The sequence below is a fragment of the Rhincodon typus genome, chromosome 20, assembly GCF_021869965.1.
Source record: "Rhincodon typus isolate 14 chromosome 20, sRhiTyp1.1, whole genome shotgun sequence".
Classification (NCBI taxonomy): Eukaryota; Metazoa; Chordata; class Chondrichthyes; order Orectolobiformes; family Rhincodontidae; genus Rhincodon; species Rhincodon typus.
Window position 1 is genome coordinate 17,120,214 of NC_063351.1, and position 10,096 is coordinate 17,130,309.

Below are 10,096 nucleotides of genomic sequence, written 5' to 3' on the forward strand. Positions count from 1 at the left end.
GTGACCCTCTGGTTAAACCACCACCAGTTATCTCTCTCTAATGAGAGAGTAACCTTATGGTGTGGTAAGGCTATTGCGACTTTACCTTTAGGGAGAGTAACACAAAAGTCATTGTGAAGGATGGGGAATGATTGTTAGTCTCAGGCAGAGCGTGAAACTCACTCACAAGGACACAAAGTTGAAACTTTGTCATCTTTGCAAACTCAACTAACCTATGAGACAGAATGAGTGCCACTGCATGCTGAATAGGTGAGTGGATGGAGGAAATCACTATACTTCTCTTCAGGGGTTAAGTACAACACTTTGCAAGTGAGCCAGTGCTAGAAGCAATTGTATTAATTATATATCCATTGATCCTGAAATGTCACACATCGAATATCAAATTAGATTCTACTGAAACGTCATTCTTTTGGCAGCTGTTAACATTACACATTATGGCCTCATGCAATCATGAAGATTACGTACTTTGCATCAATTGACCCCATGTCATGTCAGATAGACAGAGCTAAGGAGAATCAAATTTAAGAGGCGCGCCTAAACCCAATGCTTCAGAGCTGCTACATTCCACACCTGACTGTATGTGTGGTGACATGGTTTGTGATGTTCAAGGGCGTTTTTTTTAGGGAAGGGTGTTATCACAGTGGAAAGATGCCAACATTTATCTCTCTCAATAGCATAACAACTTTGTTTTATATGTGCATATGGTTACATTATTCAGAGCACCATATCAAAGCATGACATTGGACTCAAAAAGCACCAAAGAACTACAGATGCTGGAAATCAGAAACAAAAATGGAAATTGCTGAAAAAAACTCTGCATGTTTGGCAGCATCTGTGGAGAGAAAGCATAGCCAATATTTCGGATCCAGTGACCCTTCATCAGAACTGATTGTGGCTAGGAAAATGTTGGTATGTATACTGAAGATTGGGTGGTGGAGTGGGCTGGAGTAAATGATACATGGAGATGGAGCCCAGAGAGAACAACAATTGGGCAAAGGATGGGGACAGTTCAGGCTTTTTTTCCAGGAAGAAGCGGAGAGTCCTGAGATCATCCTGATGGGGGCAGACATGTAAAGGGATTGCATGTCCATGGTGAAGAGGAACCTGCAACTGTGAACTAACGTCAGAAGAATTGGAGATGTAAGTGGGAAGAGGCTGGACAAGGGGAGAAAAAAATTGAGTTGTGGTAGGAAGAGATGGTTCTGTGGGGCAGGAGCAGGCAGAAACAATGGGTCTGCCTGGGCAGTCCTGTTTGAGGATTTTGGGAAGGAGGTAGAAGAAGGTAGAAGCATGGGGTTGTGGGACCATGAGCTTGGAGGCAGTTGGGCAGGCAGATCACCAGATAAAATGAGATGAATGACTGCCATGGATACAGTATCCTGATGTTTGATAGTGGAGTCATAGTCCATGGGGAGATAGGAAGAGGTTTCTGAGAGCTGGTTCTCATCCTCCAACAGGTAGAGATCAGTATACCAGACGATAACAGCTCCTAACATTGGACATTGACAAACAGTGACAAATTCCACTCTGCGAGTAGGTGAAGTCTCCATGTCACATTGTGTGAGGCCATAACATGTCACTTCATTGCGATAGATGTGAATTGTCAGAGAGCACAGTTATTGATCCGCTGTTCTGCTTCTGACATTCCCCACAGATTGTCTGCTCATTCATCTTAGATAGAACTAGCAACCAAAGGATTCTTGTGACATTATTAGATGAAAAAGACTTCAATTAGAATATTCATTAAGGGAATCAAGACTTGTGGAGATAAGGCAGGAAAGGAGTTGAAAATTAACAGATCAGCCATGATCTCATTGAATGGCAGAGTGGACTCAATGGGCTGAATCGGTTACTTCTGCTCCTACCTCTTATGGTCTTACAACCTAAAACTTACATGGGCCATGGTGGATCATCAACTGATCTTCCCACAAAACAAATGTTTGTTCAAAAAAAAATTGAAAAATTCAGCCTTGAAAAATTATGTTGAGAAGTGGATTAATGGCCTAACTATGTGTAAAAATGCCTTACAAAGTGGAAATGTGGTTTCATATCTTGTAAAATATTTAGTTTCTTTGTGTTCAGAAATGCTTTGAATGCTATGCAGAATTGTGACCTTTGGAATCTTGTACAAGAACCATGAAGAAGAATTGGGAACCTGAATGGGTCTGTGAACTCAAATATAAAGAGATGGTGAGACCAGGCTGAACCACACGGGTAGAGAGACTTGGATATGGACTAACAGGGTAGACTATCAAAAAGAAAAGGATAAAATGGGAGGTGTTTTGAGACACTAATAGAAGAATCAATCGACAGAACGCTTGAACAGGTGGTGCCACAGCTATCAGGAGGCAAGGGCCAGAACCACAGGAGATATAGCATTATACTTCTGCCTTCATTAAGTGCCACTAGTTTACCTTGCATTATTTAATTAATCTGTTGTCACTCCAGACACAGTCTGTACCTGTGTGGCCTTTATTCAGTCAAGACTTAGTTTTAAATGTCTGAACCTAATTTTACTGATAGAATTCAAGTTTCAATAACACAGTTTATTTAGGTTTTGTGAAAGGTTCAAGCTTATGGTTCGATTGAGATATCCTAGGTATTTTTTGCAGTGATTTTCCAGTTTTGAACATACCACAGTTCAGTTATTCAGCTCTTTTACTTTGATACTATTTTGTGATACACCTCTTTGTCATATTAAAATATGTAATATATTATGTTCATTGAGATTGAATTTTGAGCATCCATGTTAGCTGATTATATGTATATATGATTATTATGTAAATGGTGAAAAAGGGTCATTGGGCTCAAAATTTTCATTCTAATAGAGATGACAGTTCTATTAATTCTCTCTCCATAGTTGCTGCCATCTTGAATTTCCCAACTCTTTCTGTATTTAACATTTGATCAATGTTGCTTTCAATTTACTTGTTAGGGTAAGTCTTAAAAATTGAAATCGCACCATGCAATTTCTTATTGGTCATGGAGAATCTGGATTTCTTTCTAAAAGATAATGGTTTCTTAGAGATCATAACATTGCAGTAGAACTGAATATCAAGTGCTGCATATAACTGACAGCTATTCCAGTACCACCTATTATGTATCATCACCTAAGCTGAAATCCAAGCCCTATATTTGGAAATAGGCTTGAGTGAAAATGTAAGCAAAAAATTCAAGTTGTCAAACTACAGTAATTCTGACCACATTTTGCAACCCATATTGTCTTGTCAGAAACTCCATCCCACGGCTTTTAATCCCCATTTTAAAAAATGCTTTCCTTTTTAACCCAATTCATAATAGAGTTCATGTATGCATCTATATTTTATGATAAAACATGGACAGATTTCAAGTATTGTTTAAGAAAGAATAATACATTGAGGTTTTGATACCTATTCTTGTCTAAGAGAGCTTGAACCAATTCATTGTTAACAGCAAGACTGAATAATAATGTGCTGGTGCCAGGATAGCAATGAGTAACCAACACCATAAAAATAACTGGCCAGCAGGTTCTCACACAGACACCAGTGTTTGAATCAGTGTTGTCACCTGACAAAACTCCTCCCAGTGCATAATGTGAAGCAGAGCCTGTGCTCGTGGTTCCTTTGCCAGGGTTTTATTAGCTTGCTGTTCGTGAAGTGACAAGCATTTCACCGCGGAAGCAGGCGAGCTCTGTGAGCTAAATGCAGCTTAACTGAGTTCCACTTTAAAATGTATCTCTTGCTGGATCACTGGACGGTCACTGGAAATGAAATGATTAATTGATAATGAAGTGGTTGATGTTGATGCTTTTATTTGGAAGAGACAGTGCCACAAGCTGCTACTTGCAGTGAAAGTGAATGGTATTAAAGCTGAGGAGTGCACTACACCTGAATCCTTTAGGCATTTGTGGGATGCTGAAGGACCAATTGCTTCATACCTAATTGCTCATTTCAAGGTAAAAACACAAAACACTATTATGTCTTGTAACTAAGAATGTAGCATTACAATGGAACTGAAAATACAGTTAATGAAAGAGAATAAACTCAGTTGTTTGAAGTTAATATTTCCTTATGTGTTGCATCATTGTATCAAGGTATCATTCTTATTTTCTTTAAAATTCAAGTTTTAACAGTGTGCATGTATGCTTTTAAATTATATGTATGCATTGCATAAATGGATTAAATACAAACTGAAAATTAGACTATTTAAAACATGTATGGAATTTAATATTGAATAATCCATGGTCTTAATGGTTAGTAATTTAAAGGTGCCTACATGAGCTTTTTGTTTCACAAGCTTTAGTTGAAGGCAGGCTGTATTCTAAAACCAGATTTTAATCTGCATTCTCCATAATGGACATTAATGTGTTAATAAAACAGGATAGAAATTCGTCTTGGGCGGTAACAAAAAGTGGGTGGTATGGGATTGGCTGCCTGTTACATTCAGCGCCTGGTATTTAATTCTATAGCAGTCAATGGAACTGAATAACAGACAATTGATCCAATGCCACCTGTTTTACATTACGGTCGAGATGAATTTCTACCCCATACTTTTGGTAAGTTTTATATATCAATCTATAAGCCAGGTATTTCATGATTAACATTGGGAGCTTTGAATGAAAATTGAAATGTAAATATGCTATCCAATGGAAATTAGCTATAAATAGCTTGCGCTAACAGACAAGCAGGTATTAATATGACTTGTATGTGATTTTTTTTTGTTTCATCAACTTTACTTATCAGAATGGCTCAGTTGCAGTCTGTTATACAAAGGAGAATGAATGACTCTGAAGAGATTCAAGTGTTCTTTTTTTCTGGAACAATGCATGAGAGAAAAACAGTTTTTTAGTTTAGTTGTCCAAAATGCGTAAGACACCAGGACTACGGGGTTTAACTAGCTACTATTTTATGGCTAGAAACCAGCCTTAAATTGGATCATCAGGTCCTCTGCTTCTGTATGTAGCTTTCTTTGACTGAATGTTTGTGAAGTTGAAAGATTCAAAATTTGACGTCTGCAATGGAGAATGAATCAAGTGCGAGAAAATCCATTATTTTCATACTCTGCTGCTCTGAGTGAACTGCTCAGACTTTCTGTAATGAAAGAATCAAAATTAAAGTTAAATATCTTTATTAAATGTAATAAGCCATTTAAGCAGGTGCTGAAAACAGACTGTGACCTGATTAATACTCTATGAGATAATATATTCTGTCAGTGACCTCATGAAAGTTACAGCGAACATTTCTGGACCCCAGCCGTCAATTCATTCATGCTGTGTCTGTATCTGGCAAGCTCTTTCAATTTGTGACTGCGAGTAGCTCGATGAATCCTTTGTTATATTCTTTAAGGAATTTAATATTCCATTAATGAGGCAGATGCATTGAAGCAAACAGGCAACAGTTCCTAAAGCAGGAAGAGGAAACAAGTTTTAATTTTAGTCCTTTGAGAACTGTCAGCAATAATTCCTGTAGCAATTATTTCATTACATAACCTGGGCATAGTGTTGAACTGTTAATTTAATTGATGTAACTTCTTGGTCTTTTTGAAATTTTAACAGTTAGTAATTCTGTAAGTTTCTGAACATAACAACATCAAATGAACTTAGAATTCCACAAATTTACCTTTTATATACATTATACCATGTTCAAAATACAGATTTTATTACTTGTCTGTAATATTGCTGTCTATTAAATTACAAGTTTCTGTGCTGGAGGGTACACGCACGTATACAAAGATATAGTGTATAATTTTATACTTTGTAAGTGTTTTGGGGGCTGTTAATAAATATGTACTTAAATGTATCAGAAAAGCACTGAAGCTTTATTTGTCCCAGTGCTGTAGCCTTATATACTTTTAAATCTGCTTGAGGTCATGTCAAGTTTATAGATAACAACATCAAATTAGAAGCAGAAGCCAAGTTGAAGGAAGCAATTAATTCAACACCAGCAACTAAATAACTGTAAATATATAAAATCATGAAATTGAATAAAGGTATGCACATTGGAAGAAAACTTAGGTGATATACATGTTATTTGAATGATATAGAACTGACTAAGAATTAGGTTGAAAGCTTATTCTGGAGTGTTATTTGATTTGGTATTTACAGTGTCAAGCTATTTTGGAGCAGCAATTAATAAAATGGACAGAATGCTGAGCTATAGCTAAAACAGGAAAAGATACATTATTGGCTGTTGTATTGAAACTGTACTATGCTTTGGTCAGTGTTGTGTCTTGTGTTGGTCACCTAAATGCAAGAGCAATGTACTAGCCCTGGGATCAAGAAGAGGCATGAGTTTAGTGAAATGATTGATTCATGTTGGTAGGCTGAACAAACTGACATTCTTTAGCCTTGAAACATGGAAACCAACAAAATTCACACTAGGGTAAATATTGCATGCCTAACCAGTATAGGAAAGCTCATCATTCTTGAAGGCGAGATTACGATTGTAGGGCACAGGTTCAAACCGGTGAAAGGAAAGTTTGAGATTGATGTCTGGAAGAATTCTTTCATAGAATCTATAATCAACAATTGGAAAGAATTTCCAGGCAGAGAATTGGAACTATTCAAGTGTTGAAATGGTGTACTGTGATTTTAACTCTCTAAATGAAAGAGTCAGCATGGATGAATAGTCTTTCTCATCTGTATTAATCTTATGAACATTCATGAAATTGACTGAACTTAAAAATCATACACCTCCTCCACACACATTTATAGTGAAAATTGACTTAAGACAATTTATGGTTTTGAATTAAATGACCCACCTGACACATGAAGATGATTTTCATTTTGCTCTAGTGCTTGGATGGTGTCGCTGAAAAATGCATATAACTCAACTCTGCCTAATGCAGCTGATGGCCAATGCTTAGTGTACCATCAGGAACAGCAAGAGACTGAGATGCTGAAATTATTTTTAGATTTACTGTTCAGTAACACTGACAATGCATGGTAGAGTTGCTCCCTGTGATGTTACCTGTATAAAGAATTAAAATCTTGTGTGGAGGAACCTTGGGGTTGAATTGCATGATCCCCATTGATGAGTTTGCATATTGCTAACCTGACTATTTCAACTTGTCCATAATTCTATAATAAGGTGGGCCACCCTTGACCCAATCAAGGCCTTTTAAGTGGCAATTAAAGATCAATTAAGGGCTCTTTTTTTTTTTTCCCCCCATCCAGTCTGAATTTCCAACTTTCTACATATTGGCAGGAGGTGGGGGAAACCTCACATATTACCCTGATCAGGCATCCAACAGGAAAGAAGGTCTGTCCCCCATCCTTAAAGGCTACCTTTCCAGACCCTGCCTCCACAATAGGGTCTGTCCTCCATAGATGTTTACTACTTACACTCATAGACTCCATCCTCTGGAATCTCCAGCAACACTCCTACTATTCTCTTCTCCTCCTCATCATGATTCCACACTCACTTATCTCGTCTTGGACTCTGAGATGTAAAATCTGGGGACTTCTTGTCATCTCAGCCTTTGCCACTGCACTATTGGAAGAGTCACTGTCCAGATTGATCAATAGTTTCCTGAGTCAGGACTTCCTTCTGAGTGAAGGGTGGATGGAGGTCCCATCTTCAGTCAGTTAGTGTTCCAGAGAGTGTTAAATGTCAGTATTGGCAGAGGTGCATTTTCCAGTTGATTTCTCAAGTCTCAGGGTGGAAAATTCAAAACACACTGCCCCTTGAACTTTCCTCTGCCCGACGAAGAGGATAGTCGCAGAGTTAAAATGGAAATGGTAGACTTACTTCACAGCTCTACCAATAATTTTCTAAGGCCTTTTGCTGGGTTGGACAAGACGACAACCTGAATGAGGCAGGTGTCTCATTAATCTCTACAAATTGCCCTGCATGGTACATAAGTTAAAGTGCTCTTGGGTGCTTCACTTAGTAAAACCTGCTGGATAAACAGGTGAGACCTGGAAAAGTAGATTTTGAAATTATTTACCAGGAGGATCACTGGACTACACAAGAGTAATGTGAATGATAGCTGCCTTCAGATTTTCATGCCCACAATCATGATCTCCAACTTGCTATCCATCCTTTGGCCAAATCTCACTTTCCAATGTTTAGCCGTATCCATTTAGTTCATGCAGTTCCAGTGCTTATCTAAATACATTTTTAAGCACTTTTGTCTCTTTCTCTTTCATCTCGTCTCTCTCTCTCCCTCTCATTCTAGATTCCCTGTGTTCTATTCAGTTGTAATTTTCAGGTGAGCACTAAACGTGCCTATATCAGGCAATGTGCTAATTTGCCATTTTTTTATCAGGAATTGAGCAGCCTAATGAATGGCCTCTAATAGTGTTGTAAAACTAATCAGAAAACAGCCAAGTAAATTTTAAAATACGAAATTTATTTGTGTGCAATGGGATAACTGCTGATTTTATGCTCGACTCTGGCAGAAGGTGAAGATCGTACTGCCCAGTACTCATTCATGTCGCATGTGTGGGACAAAATCTGGAAGGAAGTAGCAGAGTTCAGGCCTGGGTATGATCAACTCTGTGGGAGGGAAAAGACCAGGTATAGGAGGAAGAAGAAGTGTGTGGGGTTTGAGAACTTCCTAAAATTAAAACACAGAAACAGTTGAAAACTATGAATGGAGGGCTGGATGTTCCACTGCGGAACTTTATAGTTCTGTCGGTATTGCTACATGGCATTTACATATCCTGCATTGGACGATCCCTTTTGGAGATAGTTTTGACTTAGTGCATTGGACCAAAGTGAGAGATAAGGAATTGGCAGCAAGTTTTACATCTCTCCTGATCTGACATTTGATTTTCATTGATGTCAAAGGGAGATGCTGATTTATTATTACTCATTTTGCACTATCTCAAGGTCAAAATAATTTGCATTGTGAAATCAGAAAAATGTGCTTTGTGACTTTGGTTCAATGTTGTTAATTTTTATATATTTATGATATTAAAAATTTAAATTTAAGGTAGAGAGTCAAATGACTAGGGAACCAAGATAGCTGCTGAAACTACATCAGGGGTGATTTGCCATCTTACGCATGGAATTTATTTTTTCAAGGGATTGAAATTAATGTTTAATTTATCTTGATTAGCTTACATTTCATACACTCTTAAAAAGCATGCTTTGTACCCAACAGATTTTTGAATGTGTTGGAAGTGTGCCAGATGTAAAACTTCCATTTACACAGATTTTTAAATGTGTGAGAGAGTCCAAGAAGTCATTTCCTCTATCCTCATATCAGCTTCCTGCATCACCAAGTGTAGTCAAAAGTGAAAAAGATGGTGCGATTTTTCTGCACCAAAATACTGTGTTCTGTGAATTTGCTTTGCATGTACTGAATTCATGAGGTCATGCGATGTAACTGAGAAGTATGTCATCATCATAAAATGGGAGCAGATGAAAGGTTTTGAATCACTGTTCAATCTCATAATGACACGTTGATCAAACTGGTGTCATCATGGTGACTGGCTCCACATGACTTCTTAGGATCTGGGTCAAAGACAAAGTTAGATCTGATTAATTTTGCACTTCATTGGAATAAATGTTTAACACTCTCATATGATCCCATGAGTATCCTATTTTATTATTGATTCAATATACTGATCAACACGAGCTGAAAGCAATCATTTATTGGCATTCTTTTAGCGCAGACTTTTTTTCAAGGGAAGAAGGGAAATATAGGGAGCATGGACATAAAAATCCAAGTTGCTGTGGTCAGATATTCTTCAATCTGTAAATGATAGTGTAGTAGGTTTAAATGATGCATCACAAAATTACAAGGTTTGCATTGTGTGGTTTTTAATGTTTTCTTAATAGAACCAAATCAACATTGGATTGGATTGTGCTTGCGATGGAAGAAATATACAATGATATGAAGAAAATGCAACAAAATGGGAGAATAATGGATTGCTTCTTTTGATGTATTAACATCTACACAAAGAGTGTGTTCAACTTGTAGTGACGGAGTAAACAGGTGGTACCAGATTAGACATTGGTCCTATAGATTGTCCAGTTCTTCTTTCTCCTTCATAATTCCTGTAAATCAATCAAATATTGAATGGGGCTGTTCTTTAGAGTGGGACTCTCCACCTTCAACATAAAAGCACAACTAGTGCAACTGTCACTGATGCAAATATGAAAGTGCA